This window comes from Phacochoerus africanus, chromosome 8, assembly GCF_016906955.1.
Source record: "Phacochoerus africanus isolate WHEZ1 chromosome 8, ROS_Pafr_v1, whole genome shotgun sequence".
Lineage (NCBI taxonomy): Eukaryota > Metazoa > Chordata > Mammalia > Artiodactyla > Suidae > Phacochoerus > Phacochoerus africanus.
Window position 1 is genome coordinate 85,911,199 of NC_062551.1, and position 12,851 is coordinate 85,924,049.

The following is a 12,851-nucleotide window of genomic DNA, read 5'->3' on the forward strand; positions in this document are numbered from 1 at the left end:
GAGGAGAAAGAGAGAGTGTGATTTAAGGGACTCTTAAAGGCACTGCACACTATCAGGGAGCCATCCCTTTGGGTTAAGCATTTTCCCACCGGCCCTGCTGCTTTGCTGGGCTTCTGAGGGGGCTATCCACAGTCCCACCGACCCGCTCCATCCCGCCTGAGCCAAACCCAACAGAGACAGGAAGCAGTGGAGTTAGTGTAGCTCCTCCCCCAGGACACACACACACACACACACACACACACACACACACACACAGATGCATACCTGTGGCATAACCACCTCTGGGGCCCACACAGCCTGGGGTCTCTTGAGGGACAGTCTGTTGGAATGAAATATAAGAACACTTTGTCCATGCTCAAAAACAGATAGGGCACTTGTTTCAGGATATGAGTGTGTGTGAAGGTGACTGGGTGTATGAGAAAGGCCTGATGGTGGGACCCTGGCTGCCGGCAAACACAGATTTTCCGCTGAGCACAGATCTCCCAGGGCCTGCAGGTGACCCGTGTCAGAGGTTCTGCTGGGGCCCCTGCCCATCTGGTTGTAGCTTGACCCTCTCTCTAGGCCAGTGCCCCCATCCCAAGGGATTCTCAGCCAGAGGGGTGGGGATTGAAAGCCCACTCTTCATTTTTTTGTTGATGCTGGTTTTAGATGATGAAACCCAAACGATTAAATCGAAACTCTTTGCAGGGAGGTAATTTTCCCTAATCACTCACCCTGCTGCACAGATCTCCACAACTTGATTACTGCTAATTAGATTAATTAGGTGGAGAATCATTTCCTTTTTCTGGGAATACGAATGGTCTGTGCAACAGCACCGATGTCCCAGAGTCCAGCGGGAGGCTGGCCCAGACAAGATGTCTGTCCTTTGAGCGGTGGAGGGGACTTGCCCAAGGTCACACCATGAACAAAGTTGAACGTAGGTCTGTCCAATTCCAAAACCTAAACTCTTAACCATCGTGCTGTTGCTCTCAGCTTGGCCACCTCCCCTCCCCTCCCGACGGGGGCCTGGGGTCAACGGGCCGCATGCCCCTCAGGGTCTCAGGACCCAGGGAGGCCTCAGAAGCAGGGGTCAGGGTGTGGCCCTTGCCGCTGGACAGGGAGGTGGCCTCCTGGACAAACCCTTCCTCGTGTTCCTCTCTCACTGCAGATCCTATGTTCTAAGTCATGGAGTCCCTTCACCAAAAACGAAGATGAGGGAAGGACTCTGGGAAAACAGAGTCAGCAAAAAGCCAGGATTTTGGAGGATCATGGTGCAGTTGATGGACAAGGAACTAAAAGAGACTTCGGCAGGCACCTGGCCCTCTCCCCTGACATCCGAGGCACCAGTGATCTACTTCTAGGGATGCAGGTCATGCTCTGAGCCACGCCAGCCACGGCCCGCATAGTCTCGGCAGGCTGACTTCCTCCCTGACCACGGCTGAGGTTCCTTGGCCCCAATTGTGGGCTGGATGCCCGAGCCTTGGATTGGAACCTGACCCACAATAGGAGAGGGTGGGAGTCAGTTTCACTCCCTGGGGCCCAGCATGAAGTTCTGGAATCGTGCTTTGTCTTCAGTGCCTGGCACCTGATCCCCACTGAGTTCTGCAAGTAGTCACCGAATCCCCACCCTGGGTGGCTTTGCTGAGACAGGAACCCACGTGCTCTGAAAGAGCAGCCCTGTCTCGAGACCACCACTCGGACCCTGAGGCATGGCCACCTCCACATCCCTCTCAGGCAGTCATACACACCCACACCCTGAGACTGAGGCACAGGTCTGTCCTTGTCACCTTGACCCATGTGCCCTGAGATCATCACACACACATCCTAACAAAGCCTGTGTACACACCCATAGGGCAGACATGCATATGCATAGCACGCACACACACACACAACCATTTCATACAGATGTACTGACTCAGGAGTCCACACTGCCCCACAGTGTAAACTTCTGGTACCTTCTCAGAGCCTCAGTTTCCCCATCTGTAAATTTGAGTTAGACTCAGCTTTTGGAGGAGCATTCTGGCTGTAGAATTTTGGGGGTTGATTTTTCTCTTTCCCCTCTCTCAACATGACATTGACCCAGGAGCAGCTCAGAGAGGGGCCCCTGGCTGATGTTTGCCATTAGCCTGTGTCAGCAAACTGGGAGCTGCCCCAGCAGCCCCTGGGCAGAGCCAGCGTTGGAATCCAGGGCCTGGGCAAGCAGCGAGGGATGCACAGCCCCCACGCATGCACACGCGGATGCACACACACCCTGCTTTCACGCTGAGACACATGTGCAGGAAAAGTCATTACCAGCTCCAAACGATGGGATTTATCATCAGTCCCCGTCCTGGGGCCAGGCCTTGTCCTTCTGCCACCTGGGGTCAATGACCACCATCTGTTCCTTGAATATTTCTCTGAGAATTTCGCTGGCAAGGGGTACTAGCTCAGAATGGCAGGGGAAGAGCGGATCTGGAGCCAGAATCCTAAAGGCACCTCAGTCATGTGCTGAGGCTACAGACAGGCCCGGGGGACAGTTTGGAGAAAGGGGACGAGCCAGTGTACAGACAGGCAGCTGGAGTGCCAGGTGGACCACAGACTGGGGGGTCACCAGAGGGGCAGGGAGTCACTTGTCTCATCCTAGTCCTGCCAAGGCATCCTGTCCTGTCCTCTCTAACCCTCAGCATAGCTATGGCTGTCTGGGTCCCACTTGTGTGACCTGACCCAAAATAGGAGGGGGTGGGAGTCAGTTTCACCCCCTGGGGCCCAGCATGAAGTTCTGGCATCGTGCTTTGTCTTCAGTGCCTAGCCGCAGGCTAGGGGACCAATTCTGTCCCTGCTGAGGGGGTTTAAAGACTTCTGTGGGCAGGTAATGGGGGTAGGGGTGGATTTGGAGTCTGGCCTGGTTTGGGTCCCCTGCTGGACCTGAACTGCTCCACCCCCACCTCCGCCCTGTCTCTCATCTTCCAACAGGGCAAGGGGTCTGTAGGGACCCCACGTGGGCACCCACCCAGAAGTGGGGGTGGGGGGATCTGCAGGAGTCAGTGATGTTTGTCCCCATCTCCTCTGCAGCCTCCGAGATGCTGGGCTCCAGGTCAGCGCCCAGGAAATATCGACTGACCTGGTGAGATGATGAAATGAGCTAACGCCTCTGTCTGGGCCTCATGGCACCAAAATCTAAACCTGTGCTGGGAATTTGAACAACCTGTGAGCCTGCTGGGTGGAGGCATTGAGGGTTTGGCTGTGAGTCATCAGGGAGGACTTCCAGGAAGAGGCAGGCCTTGGGCTGGGTGGGACTTGGATAGAGGAGGGAAAGGGTGCTGGGCGGGGAGAGCGCAGTGCAAAGCAGGGAGGTGGGAAGGGGAGGGTGGAGGGGAGAGCCCTCTTGTGTTTTGAGGCTGGCATAGGTTATTGTGTGGGTGGGTGGATGGAAACTCCTGGCACAGTGCTGGGCTTCCAGGGGACACTTGGTAACAGTGACTGTCTCTTCTCTGTCAGCTCATCCCTCACCTTCTTCCCTCTGTCCCCAGGGGTGGCCTCCCCACCTGGTTTCATGTGGTCCCAGTGGAGAACAGGCTTCAATGCGGGCATCCCGGGGGACATGGACACGTCACCCCCTCAAGGAAGACCCCTCACCTCTACTTGCTGTGAAACACAGACCCTATGACCTTGGAGCTGGGAGGCCCCTCCAGGCCCTCCACCCACTGGGAATCTGGCACAGAGAGGTCAAGGGAGTGGCACAAAGTCACTCAGCCAAAAACAAGGGCCCCTTAGTGCTCTGCTCTCCAAGCAGCCTGGGGAAGGGGCTTCTGTTAACCAGCACCTGAACTACTCCCTTCACCTTCAACTTGCCCTCACACCCGCTCCCTCACTGGGCGGAGAAGAGCCTGGAAAGCTCCCTGGGAGCCCAGACCAGTGATCTGCAGACCTGTCGGGCCGAGGCCTGGGCCTGTGCTGGGAAAGGGAGGGTTAAGCCTTGAGTAGCCCTTGGTTGGTGTTTAACTTACAGCTTCTAAAGGCCGTCAGAAGCCCCATGGAGCAAATGTTTTCTGTCTTCATGACACTACAGCAGATTAAGGAGGCCCTATCTTCCAGAGAGCGTGAAGGAAAGGCCATCCGTTACCCTGCATGGTCTGGCCTGGCAGCTGGAGGAACTTTCCCAGAGACCTTCCTTAGTGGAGGAGGGGTCCTCTCATTTCATCAGCAAATCCTGCCTGGTCCCTCTGACACTCACTCCAGGAGAGGAACGGTCTGGTCAAGACATTGAGACCATCTAAGGCCCTGCTCAGCACAGAAGAGAGCTCCCAGTCCTAGTGGACCACAAGTCAACCCCCATTCGCCTTCATGGCCAGCATTACCTTCACCCTTTTTTTCACCCCTCTTCTGCTCCTTCTTTTTCTTGGCAATCAGTCATCAGCTTTTTGTTAATATAAATTGGTTTACATTTTCTAGAATTTTATGGAACTAGAATTATGGAACATGTGAACATGTACCAGAAGCTAAATCTTTGTGTTTTGAAGTAAAGGGCCTTTCCTTTAGCCTCCCATGCCTCCCCTCAGTCTCAAAAGGCTGATTCAAGAGTTAATGATTACGAGTTTTTATTACAGCTAAAAACTCGTTAAAACAGTCTCCATGATGTTATGTGCTGCCTTGGCCCACGAACTTACTGCTAATGTTTACTTTCTAGTGAGAGTTACATTAAAGTGTCTGGCTTTTCACAAATGATCTCTTCCTGGATTCATTGGTTTCTTTTACTGATGGTTACTTTCCAGTTAAAGCTACGTGGCACCTTGCGTTTTCTTTCATCATCGAAACACCCCTTCCCTGTAAGCAATCTTCATTCCAGACAGAAGGTCAAGGAACGATAACCCCGAAGACACCAGACGCTATCACTGGGTCCACTGACATTGGCCTCGATGTCTCTGAGATGATCTATGGATGGAGAATAATGCAGACACCTTAATCCATAACCCTACCTTCTGAGCTGAACGTATAAACCCCCTTGTTGTCTCCTCTCAAGTCAGGACCTAGTTTTGAGGCACTAGCTTGCTGGGTCCTCCTTTGCCTGACAGAGCAAAGCTCTGTCTCTGAGACTTAATTGGTGCTGGGGTCCAGAGGCTGCATTTTTGGCTACACGTGTATTTTTGTTTGTTTGTTTTCACTCAGAAAAGATTTTCATCCATGTGTGTGTATAAATCAAAAGTTTGTTTCTTTTATTGCTGAATCCCCTTTATAGCCATTCACAAACCCATTAAAACTCATTTAATCCCCTTCATAAACCCATGAAAACCCATTTATGATATCCATTATATGTATATGTGATTAATCCATTCACCTGGTGACAGACATTTGGGGTGTCTCTGCGTTTTTGGTATTACAAATAAAGCTGCCATAAGCATTTGGGTATGTGTCTTCTAGTGAACTTGTGCTTCTATTTGTCTTGGGTAAATACCCAGGGGTGGAATGGCTGGGGCATGTGGCAGGTTGCATATTTAGCTTTTTGAGAAACTGCCAGACTGCTTTCACAGGCGCTTCCACCGCTCAGTGTGTGGGGGCTGTGTTTTTCCACATCCTCCCCAACATTTATTTATTTATTTATTTTTCGTCTTTTTTTTTGCTATTTCTTGGGCCGCTCCCGAGGCATATGGAGGTTCCCAGGCTAGGGGTCGAATTGGAGCTGTAGCCACCGGCCTACGCCAGAGCCACAGCAACTCGGGATCTGAGCTGCGTCTGCAACCTACACCACAGCTCATGGCAACGCTGGATCCTTAACCCACTGAGCAAGTCCAGGGACCGAACCTGCAACCTCATGGTTCCTAGTCGGATTCGTTAACCACTGCGCCACGATGGGAACTCCCCCTCCCCAACATTTAGAATCTCAGTCTCTAATCTTCCCCCTTCTAATAGCTATGGAGTAGTGTCTCGCGGTGGTTTTGATTTGCGTTTTCCTAAAAACTAAAGATGTGGAGCCGATTTAATGTACTTCCCTGTTCTTATCATCCGTATCTATTCAAGTCTTTGGCCCATTGGAAAAATTGGGTTATTTTCGAACTTATTTACAAAACAGAAATAGACTCACAGACCTAGAAAACAAACCTATTGTTACCACAGGGGAAAGGGTGGGGGGATGGATAAATTGGGAGTTTGGGATTAATCTATGCACATGATTGTATATAAAATAGACAAACAACAAGGACCTACTGTATAGCACAGGGAGATAGATTCAATATCTTGTAATAACTATAACCTATAATGGAAAAGAATCTGAAAAAGAAAGAACACACACATATATATGTTTAACATATATACACCATATAAAACATGTTATGTTTGACACATATATAACATATAAACATATATATATGTTAGTTATACATAAACTGAATCACTTTGCTGTATACCTGAAGCTAACATAACATTATAGATCAAGTGTAATTCAATGGGAGTTTCTGCTGTGGCTCAACAGGTTAAAGATTCGATGTTGTCTCCCTGAGGATGCAGGTTCCATCCCTGGCTTTGCTCATTGGGTTGACGGTTCAGTGTTACCCCAGGCTGCGGCAGCATAGGTCGCAGATGCATCTTGGATCTGGTGTTGCCATGGCTGTGATGTAGGCCTGCAGCTGCAGCTCCGAATTGACTCCTGGCCTTGGAAGTTCCATATGCCACAGGTGTGGCTGTAAAAAGAAAAAAAAAAATACTTCAATTTAAAAAAAATCAAGTTATTTTCTATTTATTGTGTTTTGAGAATTCCTTATATTCCTTATATATTCTGGAAATAAGTCTTTTTCAGATATGTGATTTTGAATCTTTCTCTTAGTCTAGGGTTTGTCTCTGACCAGTGTCTTTTAAGCTCAACATTTTTTAGATTTAATGAAGCTGCCATTTTAACCTTACTGCTCATTATGATAATTATACCATCTGCCACTGTGGGATCCTTTCATCCCTGTAGCTGCCAGGAAACCCTGCTTTGGAACAGGCCCTTGGCAGGGTGTTATTTCCCCTGTCACAGGACAGTCCCCCTATATCACCATGTTCCTTCACCCAGCTATATAGTCGGCCCTCCTTGAGCCAGGCCCCCCAGGATCCACGTCCAGCCCATTTTCCTGGTTTCCACTGGCCCTCAGAGCCAGGTCCTGGAGCTCCTTGGATATTAATCAACCCCTCTCCTTCCCTGGCAGACCCAGTGCTTTGGAGGTTGGTTCCTGCTTAGCTTTGAGCCTGGCTGCAGCTCTGGTGGCCAAAAGGGGAGTCAGGGGCAGGTCCTGAAAAATGCAAGTGTTTTTGTGGAAGGGCCTCCTTAATTGGGGCTTTCCCATCATCTCCTGGGAAGCGGCCTTTTCTCTTCCAACAAGGGGAGTGGGTCACTTTGCAGGCCTGAAGCTTCAGGGGAATCTGGTCTCTTGAGTCCCATCCATCCTCCCCCTCCGCTTCCTCCTCTCAGGCCCTGATTCCTGTCCTATCAGGGTCCCGACGTTGGCGCAGAGGGCTTTCCTATTCAGCGAGTTCATCCTTCCTTGAAGCTCTGTCCCTCCTCCTCCAGCATCAGCTTGTGTCTGGTCTCTGGCTAAAGAGATGGATGTCCCTTCATGTGCTGCCAAGTAGGTTCTCTGATGAACGTTTTGCTTCAAAGTGCTGATTAATAAATCCAAGTCTATAATTTTCCGTCTTTAGCGTATCGGAGTCATTTAACGACAGCCCCCGATCCCAATTTCCTTGTAATTACTCTCTCCCAGACTGCTTAGTGCCTCACACTGGCCAGTGCACCCCCTCTACCTGTACCCCTTCCCTGTTCCCTGTGGGCGAATGTCACAAAGACGGCATGACTACCACGTGTCAGGGACAGTCTCTACTTCTCTTACCGCCAGTGATGAGGTGCTCACTACCATCTCCACAATTCCCTTTTTTTCTTTCTGTTTTTTTTTTTTTTTTTGGTTTTTAGGGCTGCACCTGTGGCATATGGAGGTTCCCAGGCTAGGGGTTGAATCAGAGCTGTAGCTGCTGACCTATACCACAGCCACAGCAACACAGCATCCGAGCCGTGTCTGTGACCTACAGCACAGCTGATGGCAATGCTGGATCCTTAACCCACTGAGCGAGGCCAGGTATGGCATCCACGTGCTCATGGATACTAGTCGGGTTTGTTAACTGCTGAACCGTGACAGGAACTCTCATCTTCACAATGTCATCTTTGAGTCTGCTCCTAGGACCATTCTTACTACTGATTAGCTGAGGTTGGCTTCCCTGAAAGCAGAGCCTGAGATAAGGCTTCTTGAGAAAGTGGTTCACTGGGAGGAGAGGAGGCGGGAGGAGGCTGGGATAAGGGGAGGAGCTAAGCAAAGATGTGGTCTCTGGACCCAGGAGAGCTGGCTGTGGGAGCTACCTGCTCAAGAGCACAGTAGCACTGGGGACCTTGGGCTCTTGGTCTGGGCAAGTGTGTTGTCAAGCTTCTCAGAGAAACAGAACCAGGAAGATGTGCCTCCACATAGAGAAAATCATTATAAAGAATTGACTCAGGCAATTATGGAAGCTGCTGAGGTCAAAATCTGCACTGTGGGCCAGCAGTCTAGAGAGGCAGTCTGCTGCAGAATTCCCTCTTACTTGGGAAAGTTGGTCTTTTTGTTCTATTCAGTCTTTCAGCTGATTGGAGAGGCCCACCTACATTATTGGGGCAAGCTGCTTACTCAAATCTCATCAATTTACACAAAAATGTCACCCCCAAGCACCCTCTAAGTTGACACATAAAATTAACCATCACAGGAGTTTGAATTATTCTCAAAGGGCAGGTCATTTATGTGGGAGCTGATCCCAAGAGGCACAGTGAGGAGGGAACAGGGGCGGGAGGAAGAGAAGTCCTAAAGGCTGAATCAGAAAGCAGGTCTCAATGTAGGCGCAGGCCAGCTGGGGACCCTCTGAGGAAGTGTGTGGGACATGCCTCAGATTTGTCCCTTGAGGAAAGCTGGTTATGCATCTATATACCCACCCGATCCCATCCTTTCCTGGTGGACAGGTGCCCCTTGGTGTTAAATCCCTGGCACGTTGGGGCCCTCCTGCATTTGACTGATCAAGCCCCCAGAACGCTGGAGAACCTCCAGTTGGATAAGCAGAGGGAACCAGGGCCCGAGCGGGAAGTGGTCAGCTCATCAGTTGCAAGGAGAGCCTAGCTGGCCTGGGGGACATGGGGGTGGGGTGGGGTGGAGTAGGGGGTAGAGGGTGGAAGGAGAGGGAATGGGTGGGGTGGGTAGCCCAGGGCACTGAGACTCCCACCTGGAAATAACACCTTCTTAAGAGAGGACTTGACATTGTTTACCCAGCCGAGCTCTTGTCTCTGGCTTGTGTTATAAACAGCCAAACCCTATCTCCCCTCCAACCAGCAAAGCACCCCCAACATCACACGAGAGACATAATTTGTTGCAAATTAAACTTAATGAGACTGGAGTAATTATGCTGACTTTTAAAAGTACTTAGAGATAAATACATGATTCTATATTTCAGAAAATAAACTTTCTCATTGTATTTCCTGAAAGAGAGAAGAGGAGGCTGAGGGGGAGTCAGACAGACCATGCTGAAGAAGGCAGTGGGACAGAGGCCACTGAAACTTGCTTGGGGATGTTCTTAGACCCACGTGGGGAGTGGGATCCAGGACAACTTCTGGGAATGTGATTCACCCAAACATATCCAAAGCCTTAAAAATATCCATACCTATTGTTCTGATAAGTCCACAAATCTATTAGAAGGGAATGGTCAGAGAAAGACAAAGACATATGTGAGACAAAGACGTTATTTTAGGAGTTCCTGTCATGGCTCAGCGGTAATGAACCCAATTAGTATCCTTGAGGATGTGGGTTCAATCCCTGGCCTTGCTCAGTGAGTTAAGGATCCGGTGTTGCCATGAGCTGTGGTGCAGGTCACAGATGTGGCTCAGATTCCACAGTATTGCTGTGGCTGTGGTATAGGTCAGTGGTTGCAGTTCTGATTCAACCCCTAGCTTGGGAACTTCCACATGCCATGGGTGTGGCCCTAAAAAGCCAAAAAAAAAAAAAAAGAATCAGTTATTTCAGCATCATTTATAACAAACACACTTAGATGGAAACCATCCAAACAGCTCACAATGGGGGATTAGCTACCCTAGTTACGGGACCAGCACATGAGGGAATGTCATGTAGCCATTAAACACCAGTCACAAAGTAATTCACTTGGGAAGACGCTTATAAAATAGCAGTGAGGGGACAAAAGCGCTATGTAGATCTGAATATCAAGTATATTCTAACTATACCCAGAGAAAAAGAACTCCCCGGAGGAATAGTGCAAGAATACTAACAGTTTTTAATTAATTTTTAATGTAAAGGAAAAGCACAGTCCTGTGGGGCTCCTTTGTCTCGACTCTCTGCTGCAGCACTGCTTTGCTTCAGACACTGGATGGATGCGTGGGTATTTTTCCCACATCAAGCAATTCTGCAACACCAGCTGGGTGACCTACAATTTAACTCAATTCTGACACTACCTACCTGGAGATGCTGTCAGGTTCTATAGGTTAAAGGCTCAATTCCACAAACCACACCCCGCTTCCCTTGCCAAGAGTAAGTTTAGGTTGTCACCTGGGCTTCTGATGACTGGCTATAAATTGGAGGTTGCAATGACTGCCTCCTGGGTTTGAGTAATTTAACTCAGAACTCAGGAAAACAGCTGATTTATTAGATTACTGGGGTATTACAAAGGGTATGAATTAAACAGCCAGATGAAGAAATACAGAGGGTGAGGTACAAGTTTCTTTAGGGTCTTAAGCACAAGAACGTCTGTCCTGGTGGAGTTTAGGGTGGCCACCCACCCAGCACGTGGTTGTATTCTTGCCCACCAGCCCAGAAGCTCTCAGAACTCTGTGGTTCAGGGATTTTTAAGGAGGCTTCATTCTGTAGGCATGATTGATTCAATTATTGGCCATTAGCCATCGAGTTAATCTCTAGCCCCTCTTCCCTACAAGGAGGTTGGGGTGGGGTGGGGCTGAAAGGTCTAACTTTCTAATCATGTGATTGGTTCTCCTGGCAACCACTCCTCATCCTTAGGGGCTTTCTAAAAGTCACCTCTTTAACATAAATTTAGGTGTGGTTGAAAGGGGCTCCTTGTTATGAATAACAAAAGACACCAATTTTATCTTTATATTCTGAAGCTATTTCAGGAAGTATGAACAAAAGTAAATATTATAACAAAAGATTATGAAAAGGTATTATAAAGAAGCCCCTATGGCTCTTATGTAGGAAACTACAAGGGTTTTAGGAGCTTTGTGCCAGGAACAATGAAGACTTCCTACATATAGTTTACATATATATGTAAAATAAATCAGAAAAATCACACTGGCTGATGAAATTGAGGGGTTTTTGATTTTCTTTTCTATTTTTTATGTTGAAAAAAATATCCTGCAATGAGCATTTTATGGCCATTTTATCATGTTTAACTATTTTCAAAGCAGATTTAAGTGAGAAGTGATTCTTCTCCTCCCTCTCTGGGGGATTCCTGAAGGAAATTCTATGGTTGGAGTTCCAATCTTAGGCTCTCTCTGTCTGTATTTAAATTTCCTGGCTGCTGGTTGTGGGAGAGGCTGCTGGTCCTTGTCTGATCGGACCCATTCTCCCCTTCTCCTTGAGCAGCTAGAGCCAATATTGTTGTGGATGGTTTTGTGTCCCAAGTCTTCCTTGCAGATAGGGATGGCCAGAAATATGAGTGCAGGTGATGGATTCTGTTTCCAGGAAAGTTTTTGATAGGAGTTTATTCAGCTGAAAGATCCCCTTTCTCCCTTTCTCCTTACCCTCTTTTTTGTTTTTCTTTTTCCCCTGTCCAGAATGCAGCTCTCATGGGCTGAAACTCCAGCAGCCATCATATAACCATGAGGTAACCTTTAGGAAAAAAATTATTATTGAATTGAACTTGAGTTTCTCTTGCCTAACACATAGCAAAGACAATCAACTGATAGCAGGTTGTGGTGAAGGAAAGCACAACATTTATTTGCAGGGTGCCAAGCAAGGAGAATGGGCAGGTCATGCTTATAAAACCTGAATGCCTCAATGGCTTTCAGGCAATAATTTTTAAAGACAGTGTTAGGGGAGAGGATTGTGGGATGATCAGCTCGTGGACCTTCTTCTGATTGGTTGGTGGGGAGGCAACAGGGTGATGTTTTGAGAATCTCAATCATCAATTTTCTCATTCCAACCAGTCTGGGAGTCTATGTGCTGGTGGTTAACATGTAGTCATCATCCTCCACCAGGATGAGGTCTTAGTTTCTGCAAAACAACTCAGAGATATGCATCCAGACTGCTATGCATCTCCCTTCAGGAGGAATGAGGATTCCTGGGACTCTATTGTTCTAATCACTAACTGCTTGGGTCTGCTCTTTGGAAGCCCTGGGAGACTAAAGTTTTTTTTTTTTCTACAAATAAGAAATGGGGCACATGGAGGGGCTTTTGTACCCAGGAAGGCCCCACAGCTTCTCAGAACATGGGCAACACAGTGTCAACCCCCAGCCGGGTCAGGGCTTTGCTGTTCAAAGGACAAGCCTCTTAGCACAGTAGTCTCCAACCCATTCTAGCACTCCCAGGAAGGAAGAGTCAGCAGAGGAAGTGATGATGTCAGTGAGGGAATAAGCTGCCTTGCAGAGTGTTTTCACATTAAGTCTTACTATTTGAAGAGAATCTTACTGATCTTCTACCTCTATCCCCTGCTTGGTGTTGGGATTCCTTCCACAAACCACTGCCGAACCAAAAAAAATTTTTGTGTGTGCTCTCAGTAATATCCTTATCGCCCTTATCCTCCTCCTCCTCATAATTATCGTCATTATAGTCACTGTATTCATCACCAGCACCATCAACACTATGACCATTCTCCTTCACATCCCACCACCAATT

The 12,851-nt window shown here is 48.5% G+C and overlaps 1 long non-coding RNA gene across 1 annotated transcript; it reads left to right on the top strand.

Annotated features, from left to right (window-relative positions):
* The first annotated feature begins 231 nt into the window (after positions 1 to 231).
* On the top strand, positions 232 to 5,377 carry LOC125134085 (uncharacterized). The gene is made up of 2 exons (XR_007136553.1): positions 232 to 3,201; positions 3,489 to 5,377. It is a non-coding gene; the product is annotated as an uncharacterized LOC125134085 (long non-coding RNA).
* Positions 5,378 to 12,851: the final 7,474 nt, after the last annotated feature.